Source organism: Phocoena phocoena, chromosome 16, assembly GCF_963924675.1.
Source record: "Phocoena phocoena chromosome 16, mPhoPho1.1, whole genome shotgun sequence".
Taxonomy (NCBI): Eukaryota; Metazoa; Chordata; class Mammalia; order Artiodactyla; family Phocoenidae; genus Phocoena; species Phocoena phocoena.
Window position 1 is genome coordinate 17,665,000 of NC_089234.1, and position 18,980 is coordinate 17,683,979.

Below are 18,980 nucleotides of genomic sequence, written 5' to 3' on the forward strand. Positions count from 1 at the left end.
GTATGTTGATTCAGCACCTAATTGGGTCAAACCCGATTCTGGGCATGGTGGGCACAGAGGAATAAGTCTTATTGTCCCGTCCCCAAGGAATTGAACCCAGTGGGGCCAGCTTGGGAAGGAACTCTGGAGAGTATAATACTCTTCTTGAGTTAGGGAGGGGCCTTTGTTTCTAAGTGAGAGAAGTCTTAATAGATTCAGAGGATGAAGGACAGTCTGGCACGCAAGTTGTGTTGGTGATTTAAACCCTGACTCTGCCATGTACTGACCAGGTGACCTTAACTACCCTGACCCCTAGTGTCCCTGTGTATAAAATAAAGATAACAATAGTACCTGCCTCGTGGGGTGGTTGTGAGGTCTAAGGTATGTAAACTGCTTGGTACCATGTCTACTCCATAACAGGTATCTAGTAAATGTTCATTGTTAGTATTAGCGGGAGTATAGTATCACTATTATCCCAGATAACCCAATTTCTAGTACTAAAAACCACACGCTTTCTTATTTATTCCCCAACAATCTTATGGGGTAAGCCTGCACTGTCCAAATATGGTACCACCAGCCACATGTGACTACTGAATACTGACCATGTGGCTAGTCCAAGTTGAGATGTGCTATAAGTATAAAATCCATGACAACTTTTGAAGATTAAAAAAAAAAAGGAATGTAAAATATCTCACTCATACTTTCATGTTGATTACATGTTAAAATAAGATTTTTAATACATTAGATTATATAAAATATATTATTAAAAGTAATTTCACCTGTTGAATTAAAAATTAAACATTATACATGTGCTTACATTGTATTTCTATTGGACAGTGCTCTTAATAATTAGCAATTAACTCCGTTGTTAATTTATCCTTAACTCCAATATTAATAGTATGAATTCTTACTCCCTTTTCAAAAAGGGAGAAAAACGAGGTTTAGTGAGGTGAAGTAACCAGCCCAACTGGTAAGAGGCTGATTGGGATTTCCAGCCAGTCTGTCTCCAAAAGCTGAATTCTTTCCTCCCTGGAAGTACCAGAGAGCACAGATATGGGATCCAGAGGTAGGAGTCCTGTGGGCCAGCCTCAACTTTCCAGCAGGAAAATAAACGTAGCTTCAGACACATAGGTAATAGAACTACCAACAGTGTATGAAACCCGGTACATCAATGGTGAGCCTCTAATGGTTCTATTTGTTCTCAGACAACAGAATACATAAAGTCAGACATTTCCATCAAGATAGAAAAATATAATAGAACAAAACAAAGAGATGGGGCTTCCCTGGTGGTGCAGTGGTTGAGAATACACCTGCCGAGGCAGTGGACACGGGTTCGTGCCCCGGTCCGGGAAGATCCCATGTGCCACGGAGCGGCTGGGCTGGTGAACCATGGCTGCTGAGCCTGCGCGTCCGGAGCCTGTGCTCTGCAACAGGAGAGGCCACAACAGTGAGAGGCCCGTGTACCTCAAAAAACCCCACCAAAAAACAAACAAAAAAAACCCCAAAGAGATGTGTGCCATCTCTCGCAGAGGACTACATTCCTAGGATTCCAAGCATCCCGAAACATGTTATTTTTGTCCTAATGGAAGGAGCTCCGTTAATATACCTGGATGTCAGGGGTGGTCAGCAGCGACCGGAATGTAGAATGTCTCATGCCAGGGGTGAGCCTGGCGCTAGCAAGGGCAGGGACAGTCGTGTGTGTCAGGGAGGCTTCTGTGGAATGGAAAGGTCTCCGTGAGGTCAGAGAGAACTCTGGCTTGGACACACGTCTCCCCAGATTTCAAGACCAGACCTCTCAGCCTGTTGGAACCTCGCTGGAAACATTCCAGAGGGAGCCCCACCCAGGCCCTTCCTGTCTGATTAAGTGAGTTGTGTTTCCAAAATGTGATTCAACTTTATCACCTCAAAAAACAAATACGCAGATTGATAAGGGAACACGGCCTCCTGATATTTTAGGGGGTGAGGTGGACATGGTGTACCCACTGTCCTGAATGTTTCCTTATTGCTTTCTGTATTAGCCTGTATTTCTAATGCAACATTAGCTCAGGGTTCTTGCTAAAGCCGACACTGACTCAGCCTGTCGTTACTGCTGGAGGAAGAGGTGAGTCCCAGAGCTGGTGCCCAGGGGGCCCAAGGACCCGGTCTCTGGGTGCAATAGTCCATTCAGGGGCCCTCCTCACATTCCTTCTTGTTGGGTACCGAGGGCCGATGACTTCTCGTAACCACACCGTGTGACTCAAGCTGGACTTGTGGTTCATTTAACCTGGCAGTGGTGCCAGAAGAATAGGTATGCTTCTACCTACCCTCTTCCTCCCCCACCTTCCTCTTACAGTCACCCAGGGCACCAGAAACGGTAAAACTAGTGGTTTAGAAGTGGCTGAGCTTCAAAGGCGACTGGACCTGGGTTTGTCTCCCAGCTCTGTCCCCACTCCCTGGGAGCAGTTTAAAACCCTGAGTTCCTTCATTGTGAGAGATCCCCACCCCCTGCCCTCATCTCCTTGCTAAGTAAGAATCATCACTGCCTTGAGGACGGAGCTCCCTCAGCCAGCCTTCAGATTAAGCCCTCTTCCTCCATTCAGATCACTCACCTCCTCCGCACGCAGGCTTGGTTTGTGCGAGAGGTAATCTGCAGCTAGTACAGGTTCTTATATCTGGGCCCTAGCATTGATACATTCTTTTTAAGCTCCCCAGGTGATTTTAAGGTACAGCCAAGGCTGGGAACAATTGACAAGGACAGGTGTTCTCAGTCTAATAAGCGCGCGCATCTCCTGGGGATCGGGTTAAAATGCACAGACTGATCCAGTAGGTCTGGGTAGCGCCTGAGATTCTGTATTTCTGCCAAGCTCCCAGGTGATGCTGCTGCTGCTGTTCCCTGGGACATCTTTCAAGTAGCAGGCGTCTAAGGCAGACCCATTTCACTGATGGTGAAATCGAGGCCCCCAGGTGATTTGTTTGAAGAGACTGACAGGTAAAGTCTAGACTTGACCACGTCTTCTGACTCTAGAGTTTGTTCTGTCCTCTTTATAAGTAATAGTGCTTCATTACTGCATACAAATAATTGACGTAACCTCTTAAGAACACAGTGAATGACATGAGAATTTTTCAATGTTCCTCATTTCATTGCCTCTCCCTGTGAAGTGCTCAAACAGGACCCTTAAGTGCATGTGATAAATGTAATAGTCTATTATTATAGAACCATTCTATGTAGATAGTAATGGAATATAATCCTCAATATGTAGGTAATAAAATAATATTTTAATCGCATAGTGTTGTTTCTAGATTGTTGATATCCTTTATTATATTCATACAAATTTTTCATTATAAATTGTAGCAGTCTTTACTTTGTGTCAGGCACCATGTCTGGTGGTTCGCATGTATTATTACATTTAATTTCCACAGCCACCCTGAGAGGGATTATCGTCATGTCCGTTTTGACAAGAAGAATGAGGTTTACAGGGAAAAGTAACCTGCCCTCTACTGTGTGGTAGAGCTGGGATTTGAACCCAGGAGTCTGACCGCGAGGCTACATTTATTTTAAGCTGGCCTTGCGTTTGTGGCTCCAGATGGAGGGGCCAGAAATAGTTTTCTCCTTTTTGGGTGTTCCTGCCCAGGGTGACCCCCTGGGCGAGGGGCTGTGTTAGTGGCTCTTGAACAAATAAACGTGAAGATGGGCATGTCTCCCGCCATGGGTCTGTCTGTTTCTGTCCAACTGCCGCTGTGTCTCTGTTTCTTCCAGCAGCGTTGCTGGCACCTGCTCTGATTCATTTGCTCATTTCCACTCTTCGGGGCTTGCTGTTCCTCCACAGGAGCCCACTGGGATCCCTTGGCAACCTGAAGCCTTCCAGCTGCCTGGTGGACAGACGGATGCAGGTGAAGCTGTCAGGATTTGGGCTGAGGGAACTCAAATATGGCCGGACGTACAGAAGATACAACGAGAGAATAACGGACCGCTCGGGTAACCGTTGGCAGATCTTGCACCCACTAGCTGTCAGGAGAGGGGTAAAGGGCTCCTTATTCCACCTCTGCTTTCTGAGGCTCACGTGCACGGGTACCTGCAGGTGGGCCTTCCTCTGGGGCTGATGGTATGTGGTTATTCCAGCCACCCAAGGAGATGAGAAAAAAATAACGCCCACGAGTGGCACGAGTCCATGGTGGGGTGTCTGAGTTAGGAGACTAGTTCCCACCCTGGCTTAGCTGGGTGACCTGAAGTGAGCCACTGCCCTTCTCTTCAGTCCTCTGTGTCTCCTCGCGTCTTCATCCTGTGCTCTCAGCGGAGAAGGCACGACCTGCCAGGCACCTTACAGATAATGAGCTCAGTAGTCCTCCAACCTCTCCGCGCTCTGGTATCACTTGAGAAGCTTTAAAAAATATGCAAGGGGCTGGGTCCCACCCCATGCCAACTGAATCAGAATTTATGAAGAAGGGGTCTGGGCATCTGTATTTCATTTATTTGTTTGTTTACTTATTTATTTGGCTACACTGGGTGTTAGTTGCAGCATGCGGACTCTCAGTTGAGGCATGCATGCGGGATCTAGTTCCCTGACCAGGGATCGAACCCGGGCCCCCTGCATTGGGAGCATGGAGTCTTAGCCACTGGACCACCAGGGAAGTCCTCGTATTGTTTTCTAAAAGCCTCTCAAGTGATTCTGATGGGCATCTCAAGATCAGACCCACCGCCCGGAGTCCGACCCTCCTTTACATGTGTGCGAATTGAGACTCTACGACTCTTCCTACTTGTCCAAGTTACTGAACACTCCTGAGTCTCACCTTGCACTGTCCTGGGCCCTGATGAGCCCAGTGCCCTCCGCCTTGACTGCCTGTCTCTGAAGCAGCACACTCCCAGCAGCTTTGCTGTGTGTACATGGGGAGGTTTCTATAATATGGGGGCAGGATGGTATCTTGCAGAGAAAGGCAAAAGGGGGAAATTTTGAAAACCTGCTAGCAGCCACTTCTATCTCCCCATCCCCCAATATATTTTCTGTTCATGATTATAACCTATAATGATATAAACCTATAAACCTCACTGCCAAAGAAATGTAGATTTATAAAATATACAGAATACATACATCTGTAGAGACAGAATGCAGATCGGTGGTTGGCAGGACATGGGAGGTGGGGGATGGGGATGCACTGCTTAACGGGCTCAAGGTTTTACTTTGGGGTGTTAGAAATGTTTTGGAACTAGGTAGAGGTGGTGGTTGTGCAACATTGCCGGTGTACTAAAGGCCACTGGATTGTTCGCTTTCAAGTGGTTAGTTTTATGTTCTGTGAATTGTTAAATCATTTTTTTACTGTAGGCAATATAGAAAGGGAAAAGGAAAAGGAAAGCCACCTGCGACCGCACGGTTGTGAGTTAACTGCTGTTAACATGTCAGGGCAGGAACATCCCGATTATTTCCTCCCTATTCACACACGCAGACCCCCAAGTGTGTGAATATGGAGGAAGTCTAGAACCATCAGGGCTGACTTCTCAGGGGCTGGATGCTTTCACTGCTCCTGTGCTTCCCTGAGAAAAAAAAAGGAGCAGCTTTTCCAGTTCCACCCGGCAGCTGACATCCTCGGCTTTGCAGAGCTCTGCTGGACGGCTCCCAGAGGTGCCCCTTTCAGACACCCTGAAGGGAGACGTTTACAGCTTTGCCATCCTGATGAGGGAGCTGATCCACCACCAGGACCACGAACATTTTGATGATCTAAACCTGGCACCAGAGGGTAAAGCTGGGAGAGACTCCTTGGCCGGCTTTGGTCATTCGGGCTAGCTTTTAAGTGCTTGTTTTTATTGTTTTGTTAAATGTTTATTAATTTAGAATCTATTCCATTCTTTTATTTTTAACATTCATATTTTTTTAAATAATTAGAAGACAAATTGCAGTTTGGTTACCAAAAAAAAAAATAATAATAATAATCAAGAAACTCAGAACTATATAATTTATTCAAGAAGAGCAGCCCGAACAGTTCTGTTAGAAAATAAGTCAGATTGTGTCACTTCTCTACTCAAAATCCTCCCTTGACTTCCCATTTGGGGAGTGAAAACTAAGTCCTTACAATAGCCTGGAAGATCACTGGAGGCCTCTGATGGGGCCTCTATGACTTATATTAGTGTCCTAGGGCTGCCGTAACAAACGACCCCAAGCCTGCTGGCTTGAAACAACAGAAATTTATTCTCTCACAGTTCTAGAGGCTAGAAGTTCAAAATCAAGGTTCAGCAGGTCTGAGCTCCCTCTAGAAGCTCTAGGGAAGATCCATTCTTTGCCTCTTCCAAGGTGGCTGCCCCAGCGTCCCTGGGTTTGTGGCCATGTAGGTCTATGTAGAACCATCTTCACATTGCTGCCTTCTCTGTATAGATCTCTTCTGTATGTCTCCCATGAGGACACTTGTCCTTGGATTACGACCCACCCAGATAACTCAAGAAGATCTCATGCTGTGGCCTCTCTCTGGGTATCTCTTACCTCATATTCGTATATGCAAATTTGCCTCATTCTTTCTTAAGGACTACAAAATTTGTCATTGTAAGGCAATGTCATATATTATCTATTGATAGACATTTTGACTGTTTTCCATTTTTTGCTGTTCCAAATTGCTGCGATGAGCAGTCTTGTATCTTTGTGGGCATGTGTGAATGTTCCTTCAGGATAGATTTCTGTTCATGAAATTGAAGAGGTAAATGTATTTTATTCACTTTTTTTTTTTCCGATACGCGGGCCTCTCACTGTTGTGGCCCCTCCCATTGCGGAGCACGGGCTCCAGACGCGCAGGCTCAGCGGCCATGGCTCACGGGCCCAGCGGCTCCGCGGCATGTGGGATCTTCCCGGACCGGGGCACGAACCCGTGTCCCCGCATCGGCAGGCGGACTCTCAACCACTGCGCCACCAGGGAAGCCCAAGGTAAATGTATTTTAAACATATTTAAAATTTTTGATAAATGGTGTCCAATTTTCTACTTACAAAGGATATATTCAGGTTTTTTGTTTTGTTTTGTTTTTTTGGCCAGGTTGTCTCTTAACACATTCCATGAGGGAATTAAGGGCAAAAGCAATGGGAGGTGAAGCAAGATTTGATCAAAATTGATAAGCAAATGTATAGCAGGTGGAACCCGCTGGCACTTTTAATTTCCGCTTTGGCTGAACGTTGGAATTTCCTGGGAAACTTTAAAAACTGCTGAGGCCTGGATCTTAGACTCAGAGAATCTGATGTCACTCGTTTGGGGTATGGGCTGGGTATCCGGGCTTTTAAAGTTCCCCAGGTGATTCTAACATGCGGTTCAGGTGGGGAACCACTATCTTGGAGAGAGGATAGGGAAGTGTGTGTGTGTGTGTGTGTGTGTGTGTGTGTGTGTGTGTGTGTTTCTATGTAAACCCAGCCCACCTTTCTCTCTTGATTCTTTTCCCGTCATTTCTTCTTTATTGCCTTGCCTACCATTTCTAGCCCATCCCCAGTGGCCTATCCCAAGTCTCATCTTTAGATCATCATACATTCCCTGGAGACGTTTTCAAGTCAGGAGGCTTTCTGAGGGTGCTAGTTGCTTTGAAAGCAGATTCTGGTTCTAATCTGTGGCTAACTGAAGCAGACGTGAGACTCATCCTAAAAGGTTAATCTCAGATCCAGGGGCAGCTGGATTTGGAACCCAGCAGCTAGACACATCTTCCCTCCACCGACCCCAGGCAGGAGCCCACCTACACTTGCTAGCTGCCATGTGATTGTGCCAACGGTGGGTGGGGGTGGGTGGGGAAGGTGTGGGAACGCTGTGAACAATCTGTATATTTCCCCCTCATTGTAGTCCTCTGCTCACCAGGGTAAATGAGAGCTGGTCACAGGGGACGATAGATACACAGGACCACAACCAGGAAAAGTACAACGTTCACCTAATTTATGGAGAAACACACCCTTCCATTAACTTCTCATACACCCCTGCCAACAATCCTGGTACTGGAAACAGTACGGATTCTCTGCGCACACTAGACCAATGGTTCTCAAATGTTTTGATGGGCATCAGAATCACCTGGAGGGCTTGTTCAAACAGAATTGCTGGGTCCCATCCTCAGGGTTCCTGACTCAGTAGGTCTGGGGTCAGGCCTGAGAATTTGCTTTTCTATCAAGATCCCAGGTGGTGTTGGAGATCCACAGTCTGCGGAGCACTGGCCTAGCGTGGCCCCTCGACCAGTAAGAGCAGATCATCTGGGAACCTGTTAGAAAATCACGTTTCAGGCCTTTCTGCAGGCCTTCTGAACTGGAAACTGGGGGTGGGGGTGGAGTGAGGCGTGGGCCCAGGGTCTGCGTCTAATTAGCTCCCCAGGTGATTCTGATGCCCACTAAGGTTTGAGACTTGATTTCCCCTCTTCCTATAGTGTCCCCGTAAGAAAGAGGTCAGGATGTGAAATCTTCACCTAAGGATGGGGGTGTTTGCTCCACCACCTTGAATGGAGAAATATCTACATAAATTATTTGGAATTTATTTCTACAGGTTTGTCTATTCTCTCCCATTTATTTATCCATTCAATTACCTATTATATTTCATTTATGATGTTTATATATAATTTATTATATTATATAGTAATTTTATATTTTGAGTTATAATCTAATACTTCTTTATTTATTTTGTGGTTCAAATTGTTTTATCTTTGACCATTTAATTTCAGTTGGCTTCTGTGTACTTTGACATACACTCATTGCAATGTTTTGTTTTGTGCTTTCTTAGTTTCTGGTGGTATAAGATGCTTTAGCCTCATCTTGTATTTTCCCTGCTCCAATACTAGAAATCAGCTGCTTCTCTCTCTCTCTCTCTCTCTTTTTGTTTTTCCCCGGTACGCGGGCCTCTCACTGTTGTGGCCTCTCCCGTTGCGGAGCACAGGCTCTGGACGCACAGGCTCAGAGGCCATGGGTCACGGGCCTAGCCGCTCCGCGGCATGTGGGATCTTCCCGGACCGGGGCATGAACCCGTGTCCCCTGCATCGGCAGGCGGACTCTCAACCACTGCACCACCAGGGAAGCCCCTCAGCTGCTTCTCTTAAGAAGCCCTGGCTCCTGTATTGGAGAATGAACACCTGGACACTAGATGTGCTTGTTGCTACTGGGATGCTGTTGCTTCTAGCCCCTCTCATGGACAGAGCAAGATAATATGTGGGTATATACTAACCCATATGTATGCACACATTCATATCTCTATCTACCCATCTGTATCTGTATTAAGCTAAACATGGGTTCATAGTGACATCTCCAATGTCGTTATCACATGTTTCATTTACTTTAGTCTCTGCCCATCACTGATCCATAACCTCCCTTTCCAACAGCGAGAATCCTGGCTCCCACGATCTGCCATCCATTTACTTATTTGTTCAATCCCAGTATTTGCGTACAGTAGTTTCAGCGTTCTTCCTCTGTACCTCCCTGAGAGGCGATTCTGCCAACTGGAGTATAGTGGTTTTGAGTAGTTCCTTCTGACTCTAGTCTCACCGTCTCTAGTTGTTTCAGAAGTTACTTACGTCGGCACTTTACCCCCATCCCCTTCAATGAGATTAGGTCACACATTTGTAAAACAGATTCTTTTGTCACAGTCTGCATTCTGTCTTGCAGCTGTCCAATCTCCCAACTGATATTTTTTTTAATTTGCATTCTTTAAGGTTCACTCTTTGTGCTGTAAAGTCCTATGGCTTTTGGCAAATATGTAGTGTCGTGATGCGCCGATGCAATATCGTACAGAATAATTTTATGACCCTAAAAACCTCCCCTGTGCTTCCGCTAATCAACTTCATCTCCTCCCCCAACTCCTGGCAGCCTCTGAGCTATTTTCCGGCTCCGTAATTTTGCCTTTTCTAGAATGTCATATAAACAGAATCATACAGTATGACTCTATGATTTCAGTCATACTTTTTCAGACTGGCTTCTTATACTTAGTAATACATTTAAGATTCTTTCATTTTGTTACACCACAGTGTTTTTTTTTACCAAAACACAAATACATTGTTCTCAAAATATTATTTCCTCTACAAAACCTGGTTAAGCAGAATGTTTAATAAATGTCGGTAGAAGCCAATGAGGAAGTGAAAGAAAGTAGGTTTACAAAGTGGGACACAGAGGTGGGACATAGTAGTTAACATTTATTGTTTGTTAAAATAACTTTTATGTAACATTTTGTATGGAATGCAAATTGCGTAAAGCACACTTCGTGGATTTCTAATACCAAATGCGTATGCGCTCCTGAAATCGCGTGGAGATATGCTTCATTTCAAGAAAAGTTCTATTAGAAAGAAAATTAAAAAAAAAAGATTAATTAGGGTGTGCTTATATGTTTCAGAGTCCTCATTTTCCAGGAGGATTCCTAATATTTCTTGTAAAATATTCAGATTTCTCTGAAATTCTAATCTGTTCAGTTTACTTAAAAACTCAATTTACAAATTTAAAAACGTGTCTGTTTAGAGTGAAGTGTCCTAAATGGCACAAAGCTCAGACATTTAGCTACTTAAACCCCAAATGGATTTCAGAAATCATCAGCCAAATCAAGGACCCCCGGGCGTCAGTGCCGCTTCGACCTTCCCTGTCAGAAGAGAAGGGAAATGAAAAGATGGTGGTCATGGTGAAGGCATGTTGGGATGAATCTCCAGAGAAAAGGCCCACTTTCCCTTCCATCAAGAAAATGTTATGGGGGCTTCCCTGGTGGCACAGTGGTTGAGAGTCCGCCTGCCGATGCAGGGGACATGGGTTCGTGCCCCGGTCTGGGAGGATCCCACATGCCGCGGAGCGGCTGGGCCCGTGAACCATGGCCACTGAGGCTGCGCGTCCGGAGCCTGTGCTCCGCAATGGGAGAGGCCACGGTGGTGAGAGGCCCGCGTACCGCAAAAAAAAAAAAAAAGTAAAACAAGAGCCTATAGGATCTAGAAATGCCCCTTACATCTGTCATCTGAAAAGAAAACATCTGGTGTTGCCGTCTGAAAAGAAAAGAATGACCCATCCTGAAATCTACATTTCTGCATGACCATGACGATTGGCATGGAGCATGTCGGGAAGTGGGGGTGATGGGGAGGGCAGTGAAGGCTACTGTTTGTTGAGTGCCCACTGGGTACCAGACACAGCCTTAGTACTCATTATCTCCCCGAATCTACAGAATGACCCTGTAAGGTATGTATTATTATCCTCATTTCCCAGATGAAGAAACTGAGGCTCAGATGGTGCCCCTCAAGCTCACAGGGCTGGTAAAGGACAGGCTCTGTCCTGCCAGGCGGCCTTTTGGCCATTGTCATTTCACTGCTGTCCATCGGCAACCCTTAAGTAGGAAACCTTAAGGGCGAGACATGTTGTCTTGGAATGTATACTTGGAAGTTGTTCTCCACTGTGGCCCTCAAGCTCTTGGAAAAAGACTTAAATCTCTGGGTTCTTTTAAAGCCGCGTGAATGTACTGAACAGTATGGTGAGCAAGCTGAGAGTGTACACCAATCACCTGGAGGAGGTGGTGGAAGAGAAGACCGACTAGCTGATGGCCGAGAAGAGGAAAGTGGATCAACTGCTGTGTACAATGCTGCCCAGGGATTCCAAAGTAGCAGGGGCCTTGACAAAAGAACCAGGAAGCAACACCATCGCTATTTAAGGAGACCTCACACGGAGAGACTATTTCCTGTGTTCTTTTTCTAAGAGAATGTTAGTCTCTTCTAAAATGCGTCAAGCATTTTGTGTGTAATTTGGTACACTTTGTAAAGGGAGATAGAGGCAAGGCCCTGGAATCCACAGGAATTAGAGAAGGCAGGTCTGTAAAAGATGGAATATAGGGGATGCAGCAAGAGGAAGCGACCACTAGATGGCGCTCTAGTTTCAGGAGTCCAATTAATTACTACCCTCAGCATATTCAGATTTTACGTCTGCCCAAATGCTTTGCACAGTACAATAGGCACCAATAACTTCAGGTTCAAAACTTGCTTATTTTGGGCTCTGTTATCACCTGTGCACTCTCTAAACACTTAGAAGAGCATCTGCTGTTAAAATCCCAGCACCCTTCTTATTTGTCTTGACAAAGAAATGGGGTTGTGGATTTGAATGTGTCAATGTGAGATTGATTGATAGAAGCAGAAATGTTAATTTGTGGATCGATGAATGTTTACATTTGCTTCCACATCTGTAGACTGAGTCGTTAAAATCAAATTCTATGACCAATTGGGGCAAATGAAATTCCCTCAGGGAGAAAATCTTTTTGAAAAGGCATTTATGTGAACTGCTTCTCACCCCTCCCTGAATTTATACCCACCAATTCAAATATCTCTTTAGAGAAAATGCAGGCAGAGAAATGGGTGTCAAAAGAATCCCTCTAGATGATGGATTTTTGTGACCCCAAAATCTAACCCACCGAAGAAAAAGATCTACCAGGGAGACTTTGTAGGGGTCTATAGGAGACGAGACGAATGCTACTGTTCAACAACGATCCTATTCTCTGGTTTCAGCTTCATTGGAGAACAGCTCACAGCTGGAAGAGCTGCGGAACCAGAGCATTTACAGTCCATGACAATCTTTTTCTCTGACATTGTTGGATTCACAAAACTCTGTTCTCTCAGCTCCCCACTGCAACTTGCGCAGCTCCTTAAGGACCTGTACAGTTTATTCGATCACATCATTGAAACTTATGATGTGTATAAGGTGAGACACCTGGTCCCTGGGTTGTGGAGACACACATGACCCTTGTAGGCTGTCCCCGGGCATGAGTGAGGATTAATCCAGCCCTAGACCTCAGCCAGGAGGAAGGTTCTATTTCAGGCTGGCAGTCTATCTCAATTCATGGCAGAAACTCAATATCTGATTCCTGTTTGTTTTCTTGGAAAAGGGCTTGATTCATCACAGATGTAGGTGCTTGTCAAGAATCATCAGTTGTTCCCTCTGTTTCCTTCCATTATTTTATCTCACAGTAAACACATTTCTAAAACAGGCATTGACCTTCTTCTGGCTAATTCCTCCAGTTCCCTCCTGAATATATTTTTTCCACATTCAGAGAGGCTCACATTTACTCTCCTTTAAAGATTGTCTTTGGATCTGTCGTGAGTCTCACTTCTGTTACTGTGCCCTTAGCAATTCAGGTGAAGATAGACCCCCAAGCTTAGACTATCAGACTCACGGCTAAAGGTCAGACAGCAGCCACCCGCCTAGTGCTACACTGGGGATGTATGAACAGGGTCACCTAGAGTGAAAAATGAATCTTGCAGGGGAGGAGAGCAACATAATAATTTGGCTTCGTTCACTGGTGGTGATGATGAGGCCACTTTATGTGCTTTCTGGCTGTTCAGATGGGGCCAGATCATGACTCCAAGGTGCCCATGTTCACACGCACCTGGTGGGCAGCCACTAGTTTACCAGCTCTGACCATGATTGCAGGACTCTGCCTGTGGTCCTGGAATCAGGAAGACTTGGGACAGTGCAATCATGTCCCCTGGCAACACATCCTTGATGGTTATCCCCCAAAATTCCCCAAAGATGTTGCCTCTGGTCAAGAGCAGAAGGAAAGATGGTACAGGTAATCACAAAGAGCAGATCACATTCACCCAACAAAAATGGAAGTTGCTCTGCTTAGACGAGGCTCCTCTGGGATTTCCTCTCAGTGTTCTCTTCTTAGCTACGTTTTGCATGAACTAATGCTAAAATCAGTTTATATTGCTAAAGGATGTGCCCATGGTGGGGAGAGGTAGCCTAGAAGCAGTTAGACTTGTGTACTTGTTGGCTTTGGGTAATTTTAGGGTCACCAGGAAGCAGACGTGGTCTTATTGCCTGGCTAAGGCCTGAAATTCCACATTTTCCACATCATCTTTGGATTCTGCTGAAAAGCAAATGTATCTGGAAGGGGCTGTAACTTTATGCTTTCACTTGTCGTTTATTCTCTGTGGTGAATGAAGGATCTGAAAGATGATTTTGTTAGGAGGACTGGGGAAAAAGAGGACAGATCAGGCAGGTACATACATTTATACATATTTTGTATAGTATAAGCATATGTGTAATTGTATCTAAGAGCCCCTGTGTGAAGACAGTTCATCTTGGATAAGATGGATTGCACTTGATGGATCCATGTGATCCTTTAAGATCTACTCCATCAGTATATTGCTGCCTGTCTAACTGGTTTTGAACTAGGATTGGGGAAATATAATCACCAGCACTCTCAGATTTCAGAGAAGAAAGCAGAGACTGTGGGGAAGAGGGTGAGGGAAGGAAGGCTTTGTAGGAGCCAGGACAAGAGTAGGAACTCGAGGAAATGCTGGGACTTGGATGGAATGAAGGTCAGGGAGTATGACCCTTCAAAGGATGTGGCCTCCAACAGGATCAGTAATGAGGGGCCTTGTCTCTGACCCCACCATCACCCCCAGCCTCCCTCATGATGAACACAAGGCCACTTTCTTGCTTTATTTTCAGGTTGAAACCATTGGAGATGCATACATGGTGGCTAGGGGACCTCCCGTCCGGAATGGTACCCAACGCGTGGACGAGATTGCCACGACGTCCTTGCACTTCCTCAGTGCCACCATCCGCTTCCGGATTGGGCACATGCCTGAGGAGAAGGTTAAGCTCTGGACTGGCCTCCACACCAGTAGACAGCACTGAGGGCAGGTGGCCTTGTGGTCCAGATACAGCAGCAGGTAGTTCTAAATTCACATCCTAGGTCTGAAGCTTAATTTAGGAACCCTGAGAGCAAATGGTAGCATCTTCAGGGGAAAGAAAAGATTGTATTCTCTTTGCATGTGTATTTCTAGTTAGTCAGATTGCTTGGTAACAAGGACAAACAAAGACTCCAAGGCGCTGAACCCAAATTAGGAGGAGCCCCCGAACCAGGACATTTATTTGGGCTGCTTTCCCTCCATGCCTCTGCATCAAATGCCCTTTGATATGTTCTGTTTTTGTCAAACTCATGGGCTTGTGACTTGTGCAGAAGTGACCTGTACTTGGTTTAATGCCATTCTGTTACTGTCTTGAAATTCTTGATAATTTTTGAGTGGAAGATCCCTTATTGTCATTTGAGACTGGGCACTGCAAACGATGTAGCCAGACCTGCTCTTACTTACCCTCCACGGCTTAACTAAAATAAAACCTGACTCCTAACCAGGATGAATTACTCACATGTTTGTGCCACTGATGCTTTGTTTACATCTCCAGCGCATGAATAACACTGTCATTAATTTCTGTCTTAGTCAGTTTGGTTGTTGTAACAAACTACCATAGACTGGGTGGCTTAAACAGCCCACATTTATGACAGTTCTGGGGGCTGGAAAGCCTAAGGTCAGGATTCTACCATGGGGGATTCTGGGGAAGCCCTCTTCCCAGCTTGCAGAGGGCTGCCCTCTGGCTACGTCCTCACGTTGCAGGAAGAGAGAGAGCTCTCATGTCTCTTTCTCTTCTTATAAGGGCGCTGGTCCCATCATAAGATCCTTCCCTCTCACGACCTCCTCTAAACCTAATTACCACCTAAAGGCCCCACCTCCTCATCATATTGAGGTTAGAGCTTCAGCAGGTGAATTGGGGTGGGACACACAAACATTCAACCCATAACAGTTGATTATGTTGCTTTCCACCAAAACTCTATGGGTTCTGTAGTTTGCCTCATTGTAAACCCTGAGGTCTATTTCCAGGCTTTGCCCCCAGAGGCTACTTCCCGCATATTTATTGACTTGCTTTTGTTGACCTGATTTGCACTGTGGAGTCCTACACTTGGGAAATACAGACTGGTCATGCGCCTCTGTCCTTCCCTTTGCAGGTCCCATGGTGGCTGGCGTGGTAGGAATCACCAGGCCCCGATACTGTCTGTTTGGAGACTCTGTGAACATGGCCTCCAGAATGGAAAGTAGCAGTTTGCGTGGGTATCGTTTACAGCACTTTGCAAACACACGATCGCTGTCCCTCCTGTCCCCTATCTTTAACCAGAGAGTATTTTTAGAAGACCCATTTGCATTTTGTCTACTCTTTTCCATCTGGAAGATAAGATCATTATCCAATTCAGACAACACTGGTCACAAGCTTTGTAGATGGGTTTTTGCACTGTGTTCTCGATGGAGCCATGTAAACACACATGACATCTCCTTCCAAGACTTTCCATCCTAAACAGTCAGGTACACATATAGTAAGATCATTTAAATAAGGAGCAGCAGTTGGCAGACTTTTTCTAAACAGGGCCAGACAGTAAATATTTTAGGCTTCGGGGGCTATAGTCTCTGCTGCAACTATGTAACTGCTGTTGTTGTGTGAAAGCAGCAATTTGCAACATGTAAAAATATTGGGTGTGTTTATGTTCCAATAAAACTTTATTTTGCAAACACAGGTGGTGGGCAGGATTTGGCTTGTAGGTGGTAATGTGTCAATCCTGTCGTATAGTTTTGGCGATGCCAAAGAAATCTATGGCCAGGAACTCCTGGGGACATCAAATTCTTTTGCATTACAATAATTTTATTGTATTGATTATTACTAGACACATATATGCCATTTATCAGCTGAGACATTTATCAGCTGGAAAAAATAATTACTCAGTGATTTACGTTTTGAAAAGTTTAGGTTAACATTCTTTTGAATTTGTAAATCTTCCACGGTATATAAAAACACACAAAAAATCTTTTCCCCTCTGATTACTTTGTTGTCTAAGTTAATCAACTGAGTCTCAAATCCAGATTTAAACGTCTCTCTTAGCTTGTAAGTAAAGAGTTCAAGGACAAAATATGAAATTGGAAATGCTGATGTAGACTCCGCACCTGACTTTAGCTGCAGTTCTGGTTACAAAGGACATTTTCAGTGGTACATCCCAGCTCTGGTACTACCCCAGGGAGCCTGAGGACCCCAGCTGCCCTCATCCATCAGGAACATCAACTTGCATATGGACTCCATTCCGTCTTCTGTTTCTAAACCGAATGTGTTAAAGCTTGAGCAACACCCAGCAGCCTCTGAGCAATGCCTGGATGGTTGGTGATAGCAGTCCACGTGTCCTAGACGTGAGAGAGGTTGTCTGTGATTTGTTTAGTGAGAGGTGCTAGCAGTCCAAGAACTTGAGCCATGTGTGTAGTGTTCCCTCCCCACAGCAGCCCTTGCCCCACTGACATCCATATGAAATTCACAACCAAGGTGATGACTAGCCTAAAACTGGTTTCTGGCAGCTCTCGGGATTCAGGTCTCTCAGAGAACTGCAGGCGCCCTGCTGGCGTTGGGAGGGTGTGATTTGCAAAAGAGAAAAAGAGAGGCACCATTCCAGTCAAGGTAAGACTGGACCAAATGCGTGCCCACCCCACCCCCCCACCCCATTTCGGTCCCTGAAGGAGATATTGAGGAACTTGATGGGATGAGTGAATCTCCATGCCGTGGTTCGTGGAGACCACTAAGGTCCATGTGGAGGCTCTCATGACTGTGAGGTTATCTTCCTCCAAAGGGGACTGTACAATTCCCTTGAGTGGTCAAACATGGAATCTGTGACTTTGGCTCCAACCTAGACCAACCTCTTGTGTGATGCCTCCTTTCTCTTTGCTACACTGGTCTCCTGGCTTCTGCTTGAACACCCCAGTCTAGTCTCCCACAAAAGCAACAGCAAATATAAGCCCAGGAATTATAATGTCCACATTCTTCTATTTCCCTTCTCCTGAGTCTAAAGTGCCCAGGCGGAGGGGATGGAAGCCCATTGGTTTGGGGGCACTTGGACCTCATCTCTACACATTTAAATATCTCTTCACTTTCTCTCTGCCTTCCTTTCCATCCTGGCTTCCTGTCCATCACTGAAACATACCATGATACCTTCTCATCTTTCTGATAAGCATTGCCCTTTCTGGGGGTGGTGGTACTCCTCTTGAGATGTTCTCAGGAGCGTCTTGGAGATGCTCACAGTGGGAGTGGTGAGCGGTTACTATGACATTGGGAGTTTGAGTGGGTGTCAGGGTCCAGGGAAAGAAGTGAAAGGGAGGAGGTACCTTCAATTCCACAGTTTGCTAAGTCTGGCTCTGGCATGATGAATTTCATCAACGGACTTCAGGTAAGAGGAAGATTTTCCTCGATGTCAGCAGTGTAGACCTAGCTTTGAATCCTGTCCCACTTGTTCCTAGCTGTCTCATTTGGGGGCTTAGTTTTATCATCTGTAAAATGGGAATGGTGATAATACTGCCCTCAAAAGGTGGCTGTGAGGATTAGTTGTGAACCTGTATGTGAGGTGTTTCACTTGGTGCCCTGCTCATAGTAAGAGCTCAATAGATTTTATTATTATTTTAAAAAGATTTTCTTTGCAACAGACTTTAGCCTCCACTGGCCCTCACCCCATAGACCATCGCTGACTGTCCATCTAGGCTTATCGGCAAAGTCCAAGGATACGATCACGATTTCATCTGTGATGAAGCTTTTCCCTCACCAAGGCAGCTCCCGCCTGATTGCAGTTCTGGCTACAAACAACGTTCTCAGGAAGCGAGTAAGGGCGACCTGAGTTGTCTGCTGAGAGACCACACTTGACAGGCACCCTCTCCTGCTCTGTGATTCACCAGCTCTCCTTTGCTTCCCACAGGGCAAAGGAGAGCAAACAACCTTCTGGTTGAAGGGCAAAAGGCTTCACGATCCCACTCCCCGACTTTACTGAGGATGACGCTAAAGTCCCAGAGATCTTCTGAGGTGAGTATTTTCTTCAAAGGTGTTTGTGTGGCCCCAGGAAAGTCCATGAGGTGTCTTAAATATCCCCTTCAGGGGTTGTAGTTCCGGGGTATTGAGTCAGTCTCCCAGTAGGGGGAGCCATCTAGCTGGCCTCCTCTGTCCACCCTGGAGTCCTGTGGCCTAGAGCAAAGGTGGAGTCAGATGAGCTGGACACAGTGAACTCATTTCCTGGGAGACCAGGGCTGCCGCTCCCAGACTGGCCAGCGAGCCTGCCTCCCCGCCAGAGGTTTCCAGCGCATTAGCTTGCGAATTTGCAGTGAGTCCAACTTCATTCTGGGAAAGGGGAAAGCTGGAGGACGAAGCCTGGGGCCAGGGACCTGCCTTTCTCTGCAAAGTGCCTCCTCCCTAACCTTTGGTGTTTATTATCCTTATCAGCTAATCGGCCTGCAA

The 18,980-nt window shown here is 45.8% G+C and overlaps 1 pseudogene; it reads left to right on the plus strand.

Moving 5' to 3' along the window:
- Positions 1-18,550, plus strand: part of LOC136135972 (guanylate cyclase 2G-like) — a 39,774-nt pseudogene extending 21,224 nt beyond the window's left edge.
- The last annotated feature ends 430 nt before the right edge of the window (positions 18,551-18,980 follow it).